An 18446-nucleotide genomic window follows, 5' to 3' on the forward strand; every position below is an offset into this window, starting at 1 on the left:
AGGCTATTTCTGCATGGGGGTCTCCTAAGGGAAAAAGAGGGGACCGCCAAAAATATAGGAACTTCGAACCAGGTCTGAGGTAGTTTTGAGGAGCCACCTCCGTGCACACAACCCCCTTTTGCAGCAGATGCTGCGACTGTTAGTATGTGACATTTCTCATCAGTCCTGGGATTCACCGGTGGCTGTCCCCTCCATAATGGCAAGGGGGCATCCCCAGTGGCTATTGGGCTGTGGAGCGCCTTTGAGAATCACACGTGTTTCTCCATGGATGTCGTCCCCGCGTCCCGTCAGCCATGTTCACTGTCTCTCCGGCGGAGACTCTTAAGAATAAGTCTGATTGTTTTTACATGGAGGCAGATTCTCCTCCTCACTGGCTTGACTTGAAAATTGTAAACTACAGCTTAATTCTGAGGGAGCCATCCGCCCTGCTGGCGGGAGTAATTAGCATGTAGATCTGTAGGGTGGGAAGGGGATACCTGAAAAACTGAGGAGACTGTTGATGTTGTTATTGATTAATAATTATCAAACGCTCGCCTTAAAAAATAATTAGCCCCTGGGTTTTGATAGGTCTCTATTATCCTCATTAGATAATGGTGAGGTGAAGATGGATGAATTCACAAGCAGATGAATTAGTGATTAAGGCAGCCCTGAAGCATCAGCGTGGGTCTCTACCAGGCAGCTTTTCCCACCAGCCCCGGCCCGTCGTTTAGCTGTCTAGATGCGGAGTGTGTTAGAAGGAGATTAACTCTTAGGGCAGTGATTTTGTTGGGTGATAAAGTCTGGGGAATAAAATGGGGAAGAAGACAAAGCCAGCTTAACTCTTTTTTTCAGGAGCGCAGAGTACCCGGAAGGTGCTAGAAGCAGAACGCCTTCCTAATGATGCCTCTAACACGCCCTCCTCTGACTTCAGCACAGGCAGGGGGATTTTTTTTCTGAGGGAGCCTTTGAGGAGTGTAGACCTCTTCCTTCAGATTTGGTATGACAGTCTTGCGTGTTAAATAAATACCAATAAATTATTAAAACATATTGGTTGTATCGTAACACGGAGCCTTAACAATGTATCGTGTCAGCATGTATGGCTCTCACTCGGGGAAATTCTCCTCTCTTTAATTCAGGCATTGACACCCTGTGCCAGCACAAAGCCCTTTTTTCGTCAGAGATTGACACATGTCTAAAATTGCTTGGAATTTGGTGTTGTGCTCTTAATAGCTGAAATGGAATTCTACGCCACTGTGCATGAACAATGCCTCGGAAAAAAAAAATTTCTTAGCCTGAGGGTTCAACTGGAGGATTGGGGGAAACAAAATAAAGTGCTTTCTTTCTCTGCTGCTGCTTCAAGTTGGGGGAATAATTACTCCATTTGAGAGGAGCAGGGAGGGCTAGTCCTACCCCCTTGGAAAAACAGTATGTCTGGCAGCCTTTCACTTAGATCATTAAATTCAAGTTGGGTGTTACATGAGGATCTGGGGGCGCATCAGCAGAACGGCTGTGTGTCTCACCGTGGGGCTGTGGGAGCCATCACAGATCTCCATTTCTGGAGGATTTATGCTCTGATTTTTCTGCTGGCCTCCTCGATAATCACCGAGCCTCGGTGAACTCTGCCTTCTGTCCCCCAGAATAAACGTCCTCCAGTTCATTCTCCATCAGTGTTTCTGTAGCTTTTTCCTCGCCTACAAGAGATACTTACATGATTTTCTTTTGAAATTTTTTTTACATATTTTTATTTCATATAGGGTGGGGGTGGTGAGAGGTGGAAGCCAGAGCCTCCTGGAATGCTGAGTCAGCACCGTCCCCTGACCCAGCGAGGCCTCTGCCTCGTTTTGTATTGCATTCTCATCAAGTTGCCCAGGCTGGCCTTTGAACTCAGGCAACTCTGGAACATGCAGTCTTCCTGCCTCAGTCTACCCAGTGATTGGACGCCTGTGCCACCAGGCCTGGTCATATTCAGCTTTGATGTGTTGTTTTTGTTTCAATTTCAATGGCTGGGTGAAAGGGGAAAAAACCAGCTAGTCAACATGGAGAATGCTATGAGCAGGGATCAGATGCTGCTGCTACATGATGATGCTCTGTCCCACATCATCCCACCTTCAGTGTGTGTGTGTGTGTGTGTGTGTGTGTGTGTGTGTGTGTGCATGTGTGTGCATGTGCATTTGTGTGTGCACCTGCCTGTGCCTGTGTGATATGCAAGAGTGTATGTGTGTGTGCATGAGTGTGTGATATGCAAGCCTGTGTGTGTATGTGTGTATGAGTGTGTGATATACAAGCCTGTGTGTGTATATGTGTGCATGAGTGTGTGATATGCAAGCCTGTGTGTGTATATGTGTGCATGAGTGTGTGATATGCAAGCCTGTGTGTATATGTGTGCATGAATGTGTGATATGCAAGCCTGTGTGTGTATATGTGTGCATGAGTGTGTGATATGCAAGCCTGTGTGTGTATATGTGTGCATGAGTGTGTGATATGCAAGCCTGTGTGTGTATATGTGTGCATGAGTGTGTGATATGCAAGCCTGTGTATGTTAAGGCTTAGCAACCTGCAAACCCCAGTGGTCCTGTCTCCACCCACACAGTACAGTACTAGGGTTCCAGATGTTCTATAGGTTCAAGCTGGGGTCCCCATGCTTGCACCATAAGCACTCGCATCTGCTGAACCGTCTCCCAGACTCCAAGAGTGCACATCCCTCGGAAAGCATTTCCAACCTCTTCTGCCTCCTTTCTGAGCTTGCATTTCCTGCTTCTCTAATGCACAGCCCTCCTTCCTTGGCTTGATTAGCAACCTCCACAAAGCTCTTTGGTTCTGAGCCTCGGCCCTTTGCACGTTCTGCTTTTGCTTTCTGGGATATTTTGCCTCATCTACTTAAAACAAACAAACAAACAAACAAAACCCAAAAAACCCTTGTGCATTCTCCAATAGCCAACCTAGCATTTCAGAGGTCTCTCCAGAGGAGGGCAGGAAGGGTGAAGACTGGAACCAGAACTGCGGTTAGCCTCCAGTGAGCCTAGGCCCATTGTGTGTTTGTGTGTGTGTGTGTGTGTGTGTGTGTGTGTGTGTGTGTGTGTGTGTGTGTGCATGTGCGTGCATATATATGTGTATGCATGTGTTTACATTCATATGTGCATGCATGTATATGTGCATATATGTTTGTATATTTATATGTGCATATATGCTTGTATATTTATATGTGCATATATGTTTGTGTATGATCTCTGACCTCTGGTATGGTTCTTCAGGGCTTGTCCACCTTAATATGGAGATAGGATCCCATACTGACCTGGGAATGTCCAGTTAGGCTGTATTGTTGGCCAGCAAGCCCTAGAGATCCCCTTATCTCTGCCCCTTTCTGAGCTGCGGCTACAAGCATGTGCCCCGTGTCATGTGCATTCTGGCTTTCATGCTTGAGTGTTGAGCACTTACAGGTCTGGCCTCCTGGTCCTCACCCCTTCAGACCATTGCTTCTTCACTGTCAAGGATAAAATGCTCAGCGACCTGGGGCGGACACAACATTTGAGCTCCCAGGTCCTGCTTCCAGGCATTAAGACGATGCACATCAAGGCAGCTGTCATCTGTTACTGCCCCACTGTGCAGATGTAGGCCTGAGGCTCCAGGAGATTAAGCAAGTCACCTGGTATCCCCTGGCGTATAAACTTCACTTCAGGACGTCATTGCCTGATGCTAAAGCCAAGTGCTAAAGCCAAGCAGGCTGTTACTATCCATCGCCATTTTGTCTTTGATACATTGTTGACAATATGAGGAATGAGCAAATGCATTTATAAAGCTGTTCCTTTATTCTATGCAGCCATTCCACCCTGGTACATGGAAATAAAGTGATTTGCAGAACAACCTGCTGTAATTGAAACTATTAATACAGAGACGGAGAGAATATTGACCAAGTACTGAGGATGGCAACAGAGATGGTAGTTAAGGTTTTGTGTATTTGATGACAGGTAACTGTTGCAAACACTGCCTGAGGATCCCCCACCACTTTTCCTTGATGTATTATGCAGGGGGCTCTGGGAAGGCCAAGAAACAAGCAGAAGCTTGCTGTGGTGGTAAATAATTGTAGTCCTAGCATTTAGGGAGGCTGAGGCAGGAAGATTGCTAACTGAAGCCAGCCTGAGCTAGACAATGAGATTGTCAAAAGAAAGGAGGCAGCGGGACATAAATGGATAGAAAGAAAACTAAAGGAAGGGAAGGGAAGAGAGGGAAGAGAGGGGCGTGGAAAGAGAGGGGAGGGAAAGAAAAGGAGGAATAGGGAGAAAAGGGAAGGGAAGAGAAGGGAAGGGATGCTTGAGTGGTTAAAAATGCAGACTCCTCTTTCAGAGGAGTGGAGTTGGGGTTCCAGCCCCCACATAGAGCAACTCACATCTCCAATTCCACGGAATCTGACCCCTCTCCTGGGCATTGTGGGAACCCAACACCCATGCACATATCCAAATGCACATGTAAGGAGGAGAAATAATGGAGAGAGAAAGGGAGTGAGGAAGAAAGGGAAGGTAATGCACAGGAAGGAAGAGAAGAAAGGAAGGAAGCAAGGGTCAAAGGTTGATAAGAACTGGAGTTAAACCTTGAACCCCAAATTATTAGCATGGCCCCTTTGCAGTGGGCAGAGCTCCTGGTGGAGCAGACCAGGCTCTCAGAGTGTACCACATCCACTGAGCTCGCTCTGCCCTTGGTACTCATCAGCTGGATGACTCACGCCAAGAGAGCTTTTCTTCCAACTCTGATGAATCCTCACCTAGGACTTCCCAAGAAGTCAGGCAAGAGCAGGGGCTGGGGGATCACTTGGCTCCTCCCTGGACCAACAGCACCAGCCCTGTGGCAGCAAGTCCTGTCTAAATCCGTCCTCCGGTGGTTTTTACCTGACAGGTCTCAACAGAATGTCACCTGATCCCAGGGTAACCTCCCTGGCACACCTTCCCTGACATCTTCCTTGGGGTTCCCAGAACTGGAAACCATCACAACTGTGGCTCCTGTTTGTCTCCCCTCTTCTTCCTCTGGAGTATGGGACCATCCTCTGTGGTCTTAACTGCACGATAAATCACACAGTAGGCAGTGCTTAGCCCTTAGTAGGTACTTGGCCTCTGCTTCCTTCCTTGCTGCTTCTCGGTGAATCCGATAGGAACCATCCCGAACCTCAGTGCATCAGACACCCTAACCACGCTCCGTTCCTCACTTGTAAGCTCAGTTCCAAAGACCTTTAACTACCTTTCCGCCTCACCCCATTCCCAAGAACCAGCCACACTATCCCGTCCAACGTCCACTCGCAGAAAAGACAAGTGCTGTGTGAAGACCTGAACAGCCAAGGCCAGCGGTTCTATCTGTGAGTCACCTCAGGGAAACTTGGAGCTCACAGAGTGGAAATCACCCTGGCGACTCTGTGTGGTATTCTTCTCCGATGTGGTTTAGTTTGAGCCTTTGAGTGGCTTTGACTTCTCTGTAAGTGACACCAGGGATTCAGTCAGGGCTCCCTCCCTTCTGTGGTTGAGACTAGGGAGGGCACGGTGATGATCCTTCCTTTTCTGCTCAGTCATTCTCAGTTCTGAGCTCTGGGTTTAAGTAGAAAGAGTATCTTTACTGAACCAGGTCCAGTTGCTGGATGCTGCGTTCCAGACGTCATGGTGGATAACCCAGCAAGACTTCGAAAAAAAAGTAATTCTGGTGTTGACACTCATTTTTACCACAGCACAGATAGCTCAAATCTATGGGTGTGATTTTCCTACCTTTAAGAGGTCAGAGGTCACTGGGAAGCCATATTGGTTTCTTTACAGTCAGAGAGAAACAATGATAATGATGGTGGTGGTGGTGGTGATGATGATGGTGGTGATGTCGATGAACTGACCTTGGAGACCTTTGATACCCTGTGCTGTAAGGTCTGTGAGGGGTGCAGGTTTCTGAAGTCAATATCCTGTACTGTTGCATGCTCTTCTTTGACCTTCTGTGACTCAGCCACCTGGGAGGTCCCCGCCTTCCTGGGAAGATTAGATGTTGGCTTTGGGCTATTTTGATGTTGCCTTTGCTGTGAGCTGTTAGTGTTCACATGGTGCTCTGTGGTCTGTGGAGGTTGGCTGATCCATGGCTTTTTGTGTCTAGGACTGCGTGGCTTAGACTTGTAGAGACACTTGAGGTTTGTGCTTTTGGGTGGAGTCCCTCCACCCTGCACCCCAGTAGCTCTGGCTCTCTGGCACCAAGCCCAGCCCAGCTTCAAAGCAGTGCACATTAAAGTTGAGGCATATCTGAACTCGGGCTGCTTTTCCTGCTTCAGGCCGCCCAGAACCCTCAATAAAACACAGCTTCTCTCTACACTCTATGGAGTCCTACCCAACACGCCCCCTGTTCCTGCCCAGGGGCCACCTCACACCAATTTCTCTGACCCCTGCCGTTCCTGTTATAGCTCTATGGACCCATGTGTGGGGGCCGGGTTGGTTCCGTCGTATGCATCTAAAGCAGTCACTGACCTATTAGGTCTCCCTTGTCAGTCCATGCAAGTGACTCTGCCGTGTCTCTCTCTCTCTCTCTCTCTCTCTCTCTCTCTCTCTCTCTCTCTCTCTCTCTCTCTCTCTCCTGCTGCTTTCTATTCTCCCCCAGTAAAGAGCTGCTCATTACAAACAGAGACCCCTCCCGACACCTGTGTGTGGAATAGTTGGCACTTCTTAAAGCCATACTAAATGCTTGGTGCAGAAGCAAATGCAGCAATGAGCGAGACTCCGGTTTCCTTCTCAAAAAGCTGGCAGAAGTTATTGCAAAAACTGGTGTGTGGGGAGGTGTTCCTTCGGCCATGCCTATGGTCCTTGGGAGACATGCTTCCTCAGAGACGGAAGAAGGAAAACGAGCTGGAGCGTTGGGAGACTGCAAGGATCTCCAGAATCTGACACTATTTATACTGTCCTCAAGCAAGGCCAGTGTCCTTCCCAGGGAACACAGCTGGGGCTGTGTAGAGTGGCATGGGGTGGAACCAAAGCCCGTTCACTAGGATATGACCGCCAGGAGGACCAAGAGTTACACAGCAAACGCCACTGTGATGATGGGAGGAGTCAGTTCCCAATAAGATGTTTGGATTCTGTTACTGGGGAGGTACTTTTATATTTTTAGTATTAGGAATTGAGCCCAGGACCTCAATCATGACAGAAAGACACTGTCACTGAGCTGTATCACCAGATCCCCACTTTCCTCTGTTTTTTTTTTTAAACTGGATATAGACTCTCACTAAGTTTCTCATGGATGCCTTAAACTTACAATCTTTCTGTCTCATAATCTCAGTGAGGGAGGGAGATAGATAGATGATAGATAGATAGATAGATAGATAGATAGATAGATAGATAGATAGATAGATGATAGATAGATAGATGATAGATAGATGATTGATAGATAGATGATTGATTGATAGATAGATGATAGATAGATAGATAGATAGATAGATAGATAGATAGATAGATAGATAGATAGATAGATAGAGAATTTGCAGTACATGGACTGAAAGATGAATGTTTTGACTCTTTCGATGTCCCACTTCTTATGTACAGTTGCTTGAAGTCAGCCTATATTGTCTTTAGGAAGTAGAAAAAGCCCCAAAGAGCTCTAGAAAAAGCCAGGAGTTCAACCTGGAGAACGGATCATGTCAGATGACTATCTCAAAGCGAATGGAATCAGCAAGTCATAAAGTGCGCAGTGATTAAGAAAACAAAAACCGGGGCTTTCGGGTGACAGGCTGAGCAGGCCATCCAAATCCCTTTATGTGTGGCTTGAAGCTCAACTCATCAGCTCAGTGGCTTAAATGCTGCTAAAGGGACACTTGCTCTGTCACGCCAGCACCCAGGTCCTCCTCTGAAAAAGGGAGAAGCTGGTATTCCAATCATGCAACATTGCCTCTCCTCCATGGGTCTTCACCTGCCAACCCAGCCTTCTGTACTCTGCAAGGCAGAGACACAACCCTCCTGTTGCCTCTGCTGAAACCAGGCTGGTTTCTTACCCCTTGCTGGAAGCTGCCTACTGTCCTGTGTTTCAGGCCCCAGCTATGAAAGTTGAGAGAAGAGATCTTGTATCAGTTACACCTAAAATAGATACAGGCACCTCTGTGATAAAAGCAGGTTCAGGAACTGATGTTAGGCTAAATAAAGCACTGGTCCTCACCCTATAGTTCTTGACCCCTTGGCAAACCCCTGTCTCCAAAAGTGTTTACATTATGGTTCATAAAAGTAGCAAGATTACAGTTATGAACGTATCAAGGAATATAACGCTATGGTTGAGGGGTCACTACAGCACCAGGAGCTGTTTGAAGTGGTTGCAGCATTTGGAAAACTAGAAACCACTGGACTACAGGAACAGAGAGCCCCATGTCTGGTCACCTCAACAGCCTGATGAAGCAGGCTGGATAGAAAGTAGCTGCCCAACTGGAGGCTTGTAGGGGAAGGAAGCGTACTGCAGGAGTTCTGGGAAGGAAGCAAACTGCAGGAGTTCTGGGAAGGAAGCACACTGCAGGAGTTCTGGGAAGTACACCATTGTGGGGTGGCTAACCTGGATGGTGGGTCCAAGCTCCCCTCTGTGGTTGACCTAGAACCTCTTCTCGCTGAATCCTCATACAGGGGAAGAAGTTAACTCACTCCTGGGTCTTGGCTATTCGTCTATTCGTTTTCTCTTTGAAGACTTGACCCCAAGACTTTGTGTATGCCAGGCAAGGGCCCTACCATTAAACCGGAGCCCTGTCTTTGCTTTTAACATTGTACTTTGAAATGGGAGCCTTGATGAGTTGCATGGGTTGGCCTAGAACTTACTCTATACAGCCCAGTCAAGTCTTGAACTTGTGGTCCTTCTGCCAAAACCTTTTGAGTAAAAAGATTACAGGCCTTCTACCACTAGCGCTGGCCCTTGGGTCTCTCCTCAATGGTCAGCGCCGAGAGCTTGACATCTAGGGTGCAGCTAGCATCTTGGGGGAGGAATCTTTGGGCACAACCCTGGAAGGATTTCTTGATTGTGCTAATTGATTCTGGAAGACCTGTTTGATTGTAGGCGTGTCCACTACCTGCACAGGGCATCCTGGATGTGGGGGTGGAGGCAAGGATCTGGGGCTCAGTGTCCATTCATTGTTCTTTGTTTGGGACCGTGCATGTGATGTGGCCAACTGCACTAAGATCCTACAACCGTGATTTTCCCACCAGGACAGAGTCTAGCTTGAGTTGTGAGCTAAAATAAATCCTTCTTCCTGGAAGTAAGTGGGTTTGCCGAGGGTATAATATTTTAGCACCAGGAAAGAAGCTAAGATAAACCCTATTTCCGAGGACTCGGCTCTTATAGCTCAATCAGTTCTCTGATGCCCTCAGTCTACCCCACTATTACACTGAGAATTAAATTCAGTGTGCAGGTTTGGGAGACAATGCAAACATCTAAACCATAAAGGAGTGCCATACATACATACATACGCCTTGCTTATTCATAGGCCATGTCTTCTTTGAGTAGTGAGTATGAGTCCTGTGCCTGGTTATGAATTAGGAACAGAAAGGAAGAAAAACCATTGTGGTCCTGGTCCTCGAGGCTTCCTGCCACGTCTTGCCTCTCAGAACACTCACTATCCATCAAGTCCACTGAGCTTGGAAGAAACCCTGTCCTATTATGAAAGCGGTAGAGGAGTCCATCCCTCTGGGCACGGTGGCCACATTTGTCATTCCTGGAGCCTGCGGACGTAGCTCATATGCAGATATGGTCAGTCACTGGATAGTTACAGAGTGCTGGGACCCAAGGAGACACCCCAAATCCAGTGAGATGCGTGTTGTTTCTGCTCACGGGAACTTTGTTGGTTTTTAGAGTCTAGCTCTTGAACTAACGATGTGAACCTACCTGAGAAGTTGTAGGAAAACCAATTTCCGAGATGACCTATGCTTGACTGGATGAACAAGTCTGCGATGCCTTCAGGCCTGATGAGCTTAGCAAAGACTCCTGGGAATTCCCTGGCCAGTCACATTGGAGAGTTATTGTTTTAGTGGAGTTAACTAAACAAATCACTTCCACAGACACCTTTTCTTCCTGTGACTAAGTCATCTGAGTCTCTACATACGAAGGGTTTCAAATGTAGCAAGACACCAAGGTGTGCCTACTTCCTGGGTGTGGCAAATGTCACCAGTTTGCACTGTGGCCTTCAGAATATTGGTTTCTGTTTTAGAATGAGATGAAATTTTTTCTGGGCTTCAGTGAAATTCTACCATTCTCTTCCACCCTTTTAGGAGACCACAAATACCCCCAAACCTATTAACAACACTTCTTGGGCTTTATTCTGCTACTTGGACAAAAAGACGATGTGTTGCCTTTCATTGTTGAGATTTGCATTCCCTTGGCCCAGCACTCATACTAGGACATCCCTGACAATCAGCTTCAAAGGAATTTCAGAATATGTATTGAGGAAAAATCCAGATCTGATGGCATAGGCCTGTGAGCCTAGCCCAGATCTGATGGCATAGGCCTGTGAGCCTAGCCCAGATCTGATGGCATAGGCCTGTGAGCCTAGCTCTCATGAGGCATAGACAGGAGGCTCACTACAAACTCAAGCCCACCTTGACTACAGAATGAGTTCTAGGCAACCAGAACTATGTAGAGAGAAAGAATTAGAGAAGGATTAGAGTGAGGAAACTCCAAGCATGCAGTGTGGAAAAGAGAGATGAGAGAGGAGAAAAGGGAAGGGGAGGGAAGGGAGAGGAGGAGAAGAGAGAAAAGGAAAGGCAGAAACAAGGAAGGGATAGAGGAACAGTGAGGGAGAAAGGAGGGAGAGAGGGAGTGAGAAGGGAGAGTGGGAGCAAAGCTAGCTTTATTGGTCACACTGTTGAACTTTGAAGAAGGCCAGAACCAGGCAGCTCTGGGCTTTGCCAGATGGGAAACTGAGGCCACCAAAAGCTGGACAACAGAGAAGCCTTCTTGGAGATGTGCTGCTCTGGTCTATATCTTGAATGCACTTCAATGTCTCTGAGAGACCTAAAGAAAGAGAGAGAGAGAGAGAGAGAGAGAGAGAGAGAGAGAGGATTTGTGTAGTGTGTGTGTGTGTGTGTGTGCGTGTGTGCGTGCGTGCGTCTGTCTGTCTGTCTGTCTGTCTGTCTGTGTCATCTGTGTCTGTGTCTTGTGTGCTCGTGTATACCGAGGCCAGAGAATAATGACAACTATCTCCCTCCACTGACTACTCTCCACCTTCTATGTTGAGTGAAGGTCTCTCACATGAACTCGGAGGCGGCCTCTGCCAGTCTAGTCAGCTAGCTTGCTTCAGGGCCCACTTCCTCTGCCTTGCCAGGGCTGGGATTACAGATGGGCTGCCACACCCCTAGCATTAACATGGATTTGAAGTCTGCTCCTCATCTCTGTACAGCAGACCCAGAGTGAGTCATCCCCCTGCCCCAGAGATTAAGTCTTCACTCATTGGTGGTTAACTTGAGATTCTGTGGTCAGGCAGAGCCACTTGAGACCACGCCTTACTCACCTTTGGACATAGCATTATTGGCAGGGGGTGTCCAACAATGGAAGATTTACTGCTGTGAGGGCAGATTGCGTGAGCGCAGCGGGCAAGAGTGGCCTGGGGTGAATTAGGGACACCTTCATGCTTCTTTGAGTAACCTTTAGTGGCTTCCAGAAAACCCCAGCCGTGTTGGGTAGTTGTGATACAGATCTCAGGCTCGTAACCGTCTTTCCCTTTACTGAGCACGTGTGACCTCAGGTTTGAGCTAAACTGTCTTCCTCATTGGAATAACCACTTCAGGAATCCGTGGCTGGAGTCGGAGAGGGGCTCATTGAAGTCGACCAAAATCCGTAACTGGGATTTCCATTGGCTCGACCATTTGCCTCGTGTTAGTCTTTTTATATCCGATGCCTAGGAATAAGTAAGCACAAAGGGGGACACCCTTTATATCCGTGTGAGGGAGACTCCCCGAGAAAGGTGAAGTATAGGAAACAGTTAGGAAATAAAGAGAAAAAGATGGCGGAGTCAGCTTGACTCAGCGTTTCTGGAACAGACTGCACAGAACCTCCATCCTTCTGTCTGATGCAGTTCTCACCTACCATGATGGGCTTTCTGAGGCTGGGAAGGTGGCCCGATTGGCAGAATGCTTGCCGCACAAACATAGGGCCCAGGGTTTGATTGCTGGTGACACATGATTGTAATCCCAGTGCCTTCAGAACCCTGGGGCTCACTGGCCAGTTAGCCTGGCTGGATCAGGGAGCTCCAGGCCAATGAGAGGCCCTGTCTCCAAGCAAAAGGTGGAAGGACCCTGAGGAATAACGGTCAAGGTTATTCTCTGACCTTCGTGCATGCACGTGCATGGAAGGGCTGGGGCTTCTGCTTGGACAGCCTAAGGATTCCCCTGGGGTCCAGAAGCCCATCCATGTCTTTACTCGACCCGAGTGCCTTCCATTAAAGATGCAATGATCCAACACACATTCTTGAGCTGTGGATCCTGTTCACGGTCATGTGGGTAGGCGTGCCACAGTGAGAATGTGTGCAGAAAGCCGACACCCATCAAAGCCAATGGAGAACGGGGCCAGGGGAGGGGAAATGAGATTACTTACCCAGGGGACATCTGGGGGGAATGTGCCCTGCTGCTGACACACAGCCAGCCAGATATGAAATAACAATAAATCCAACGGAACTCACCAGGAATCTGAAGCTAATGAGCAGAAGTGGACTTTTCTAGGAGGAGTTGTTTACGGTGGGCCCACTGTGATCAGAGCAGAGATGATGATGATGCAGCTGAAGTAAAACACGCAGCTCCCTCCCACGGGGCCGGTAACTCCCTTGTAAGTCAGGGTCACAGCTGCAGACAAAGCCTAATAGTGTTGCCTGAGGTGATCCACTCTTACCTTTCAAGGGACTGTTTCCTCCCTTGGGCTAAGGTTCAAACCCTGGCTTTGACACTTGTTATGGGATGCTGGGGAAGCCATTTCATCTCCTGGCATCTTGATTTCCGTTCCTGTAAAATGGGAACGATGACATCAGCTGCCCAATCGAGTTGCTGCAATATCTAAACGAAGATATGCGTGTCTCTCGCTATGGCGGTGCATGGCACTTAACGCCTGCCAGAGAAGCATCAGGAACTGTTACGACGGGTGTCACGGGAGTCATTACTGATGACCTCAGAAGCTACAGAGCTTTGCTTGATCCAGGTTTGCGGTGGTGGCCCCCTTGGTAAGTGATTGCGTGATTGTGTGTATGAAACCCAGGGTGATCCCTAGAACTCACAGGAAAGCAACCAGATTTGGTGATGCATGCTTGTCACCCCAACCCTGAGGAGGAAGACACAGGTGGTGACCTAGGGCTCACTGGCCAAGTAGCCTAACCTGCTTGGCTATTTCTTGGTCAATGAGTGAATCCATCTTCAAATACAAGGTAGACGGCACATGAAGAATGATACACAGGCTTAATTTCTGGCTTCCACCTACACATACATGTTCATGTATGTGCACCCCACATGAACATGGGCTCACATAAGCATGCGCATATAGCAAAAGAATCTACTCATTGTATTACAATAGCCACATACGCCTTTATTTAGGTGAAAACTGTCCTCTCCCTACAAGCCCCTATAACTATCGGAGTTACAGCCAACAGCACTTAAAAGGAGACCAGAGGGGGTTGGTGACACTATTTTGATGGGTTTTCAGAAGGACGTTTAAATGCTGTGCTACCTGTTCATTACGGTCATGACATCTGCCATTCCAGTCGTAATAATAATTGTATCAGCTACCATTTATCTTCTGGTTCACCCCGTGTCCGGCCTCAAGCCAGCACTATATACAGCATGATGTTCTGCACTGAAACCATTTAGGGCACAATGAGTAATTCGATTCGTGTTACTGAGAAGGAAACTGAGGGACAGGGAGGAGCAGTTGATGGAAACATGTCAGAGTGGATCTGAGTCCAAGAGGATCTAAAGGCTCTAACTTCTCCCCTAGACCCCCAATCCCAACTACATGATGCCCTTGTGTAGTGCAGAGAGTTAGCCTGGACCTAGGCCTGCTAGGCAAGAGCTCGTTACTGAGATACATTCCCCTAGACCTTTGTCTCTTAGTGACTTTATTTACTTACTATTGATGTTGCCTTACTAAATGTCCCAGGCTGGCACCAAACTCTTGATCTTCCTGTCTCAGCCTCTGAAGTAATTGAGGCTACACATGCCAACACCGCTAGGCCCTTAAACCTATGAAATACACTCTCCTTTGTCCCAAACATCCCCCTCTTTTTTTCTTAATCAAATACATTCCCTATTAAAACTGTATTTGTACCTGCAGATACATACGCACATATACTCAGATATTGCCTGTGGCTTTCATAAATATTCACTAACTTGTCATTTAGGTAGACGTGGCCTTCGCTCGTGAGACAACAAACTGCACAGATTGTTAACCATTTAACTGAAAGGGGGGGATCTGAACACCTCTGTTAATTGGCGATCATTCAGGAAGGGACAAAGTCACTTGGATAATACAAGTGAGGTCGACGGGTAGGTGCCGTGATCTGCCACCTTGTGAGGGACTCCTAGTTGATCATTATACACTCTCCCTAGGATGAGGCCCCCTAGAAGAGACCACATCTAACCCAGGACAACTTCTATTCCATTCCATTGATCCCTCTTTCCCCTCACTCGGGGAAGCTTGCCTTCCATGTTGGAGGGAGATCCCCGCCCCTTCCAGGAGTGTCTCCGTTAGTCAGAAGCTGCACCTTCTCAGAGGCCTGTCTACCTTCATTAAATGGCTTTCAGAGAGCACAATGCAACTGAATAGCGAACATTATTCAAATGGTTTTCCAGCGAGCTCTTGGAGGAGGAGGAGGAGGCGCTCAGACGGGAGTGATTTTAAGTCGCTCATCTGCACCACAGGAAATTCATTCCTTCTTTGAATCTTATGCTGTCTTTTTTTTTTTTTTACGGGGGGGGGGGGGCGGGGCGGCATGTGTATGACTGGTGCCCATGCAGGCCTGGGGGTGCAAAATTTCCAGCCACCTAAGCCAGAGTCTGGCTGAATAGTCATCCCACTTTTGAAAACACACCCAAGTGCTTTGCAATTTTTTCCGAACAATTCCCTCCACTTCTCCATTCTGACTCAAAGGTACAGTGAGAGGATTTTTTTTTCTTTTTCCTTTTTTCTTTTTTTTTTCTTTTTTTTTTTGCTAAGTGGCATTATTTTCTCCCACGTGGTATCTTTGACAAATGTAATGAAATCTGTCAGTCTTTCCTGCTCTGAGCAGAAAGCAAGGTGCGGCCTTCCTCTTTCTTATTTGCCAATATGAGATGGAGAGGGACAGGGGTGTGGAGCTGGGAGCACGGGGGCTGTAGGTATGGAGGAGGTGGCCTGGAAGACAGACAGAGAGAGCGGTTATGGGAGCCGGGGAGCCTGTGCTGAAAGAGCCCCCCCGGAATCCGTCGTGACAAGCGTTTTGCATGTAGTTAAACAGACAAATGAATTCTGCTGCCAGGATTTCTCAGGAATCACACTTGATGTCTGTCACCCAAAAGATTTCTGGGCACTGGTGGAGCGACAAACTGTTATGCCTTAGAGCGGTGGCTCTCAAACTGGAGCGTGCATCCGAGTCACCTGGAGGGCTTGTTAAAAACCTAGGTGGCAGCTGGGTCCCTCCCGCCGAAAGCTGGATGGGGCCTAGGTGGTACTGCTGCAGCCACCAGACCAAGTGCCAGCTCTGAGAGCCACTAGAAGACAAAAACATGACCGATGCAGGCTCGTCGGAGGCCTCTCCGGTCCTGCGGTCTTATGTTTATACATTTTGCTAAAGGTACCGCAGCAGGAAGCAACAGGGAAGCAATGTGCTCAGTAGAAAATGAGGTTTAATCAAAGAAACAAACAGGACTTGGGAGATGGATGGCTGGTTAAGACATTAGCCAGGACGTCGTGAGGACGGGCACCCAGGTCCCAGGACCCAGCAACATAAATGCTGGGTGGGCTTGAAAGCAGCTTGCCATGCCAACCTCAGGAAGCAGAGGCAGGGGATTCCCTGAGCAAGCTGTCTAGCAAGACCAGTGTATGGATGAGCTCTGAGTTTGATTGAGAGGTTCTGCCATGGTGAATGCAGTGAAAGAGATTTGGAGGATGATTTCTGAAATCAGCCTCAGGCCTTGACATATACACACATATGCACATATACACATATAGACATATATACACACATATACATATATACACATACACACATGCATATACATGTATACAAACATACACACATACACACATATACACACATATATGCATATACACATACACACATGCATATACATGTATACAAACATACACACATACATACATATACACACATATATGCATATAGACATACATACATGCATATACATGTATACAAACATACACACATACACACATATACACACATATATGCATACACACATATACACACATATATGCATATACACATACACACATATATACACATACACACATGCATATACATGTATACAAATATACACGCATACACATATATACATATACACATACATACATATACACATATACACACTACATGCATATACACATGCATATACATGTATACAAATATACACACATACATATACACACATATATGCATATACACATACACACATATATACACATACACACATGCATATACATGTATACAAATATACACGCATACACATATATACATATACACATACATACATATACACATATACACACTACATGCATATACACATGCATATACATGTATACTAACATACACACATACACACATATACACACGCACATATATACATACACATGCATGTACATGTATACAAACACACATATACATATACACATGTACATGCATATATGCATACATACATGTACACATATACACACATACACACATATACACATATATACACATACACACAGATACACACATACACACATACACAGATATACACATACACACGTATATAGACATATATACATATACACACATAGACACATACACACACATGCATATATACACACATATACACATACACACACATGCATATATACACACAAATACACATATACACACATATACAAATATGCACATAAACACACATATACACACGCACCATCATACAGATGTATGTGCCCTCCCCACATTTACAACACACATACATAGACACACACAATGGAAAAAACAAACAGTGGCTAGAGAGGTGGCTGCCTGAGAAGCACGGGGCTCTGAGTTCGAGCCCCAGCATGCACATGAAAAGAGCTATACAGAGTGGAGCACACTTATGATCCCCGGGGCTCAACGGGCAGCCAGCCTACCCTACCTTTTGAGTTCTGGACTAGTAAGAGGCTCTAAAAAAGAAAGATAACGAGGTTGATGAGACCCCAGGGAACGGTGCACGTGTACCCCCAAACACAAACAAACCCAAACTCACTGCTTTTCATTGTTCCCCAACTCCTGGCTGGATTTCTTGCCGTGATTCCTGGGCACTGCCCTTTCTACTCTGCGTATGTTGAAGTAACTTTCTGCCCCTCCGATCTTGCTTTCTCTGTGGGACGGAAAAGCCAAAGGCTTGCAGAAATGTCTTGAACAAACTAACGCTCCAGGCCAGAAGTGACTGGAGCTGAGGAGCAGAGCCCCCATTTGTGACACCTATGTACATTATCAACCCATACATCCTTGGCGTTGGTGGCTGTTCACATTTTCTCAGCGTTGCGGGGATTTACATCTGACCCCCGAAGTGAGCCATCTCCGAGCTCCACGGGTCCATAAAGCACACAGTGTACCATTTCTTAATAAACATTTACAATGTGGTATGCCCAGGCCGTGCTCCATAAGACCCATCGGGGACAGCAGAGCGACAGAGCCTGTATTTAGGCCAGCGTCTCACACCGCATTAGCTAGATTGGTTTGTTCTTATTGCATTGCTCTGTCACTTACATCTAAACCCCAAATGGTTCCCACGTTCCGTTCCGGCACAGCGGAGTTGCTGAGGTGACCACAACTTTCCTCACTCCTTGGAATCGCTATTTGGAAAGGTTAATCCCAAGGCCTGCTCTTCCAAACAGAGCGCCTGGGGCCACCGTTTCTACCCAGGCAGCCATCCAACTGCGGTCCCATCCTTGCAGAAGAAACAGCTGTAAAGAGAGAAGATTCCAGTTCACCCTGAGTGGGTGGGTGGAGATCGAGCCTTTGAAATCTTGGCCCTTTCCTGTCTACCCCACCAAGGCTTGGCATTGCTTGTTCGATTTTGGCTGTTTTGCCTCCTGCTACCAAGGCTCTCTCTGTACGAAGAAAGGGTGTGTCTGTGGCTTTACACCCTCTGTGCACTTGTCTATTTTTATATATGCATATTACATAGTAATAGAGATTTTATGCATCGAATAAAGCGATTTCCCCCAATTTCACTCGGTTTATCGTTCTGCTGAATAATTCAGCTTAGTATGTGGAGATTTTTTTTTCCCCCTTGATAAATTCGCTATCCTGA

The sequence above is a fragment of the Rattus norvegicus genome, chromosome 3 (assembly GCF_021556685.1).
Source record: "Rattus norvegicus strain SHRSP/BbbUtx chromosome 3, alternate assembly SHRSP_T2T, whole genome shotgun sequence".
NCBI lineage: Eukaryota > Metazoa > Chordata > Mammalia > Rodentia > Muridae > Rattus > Rattus norvegicus.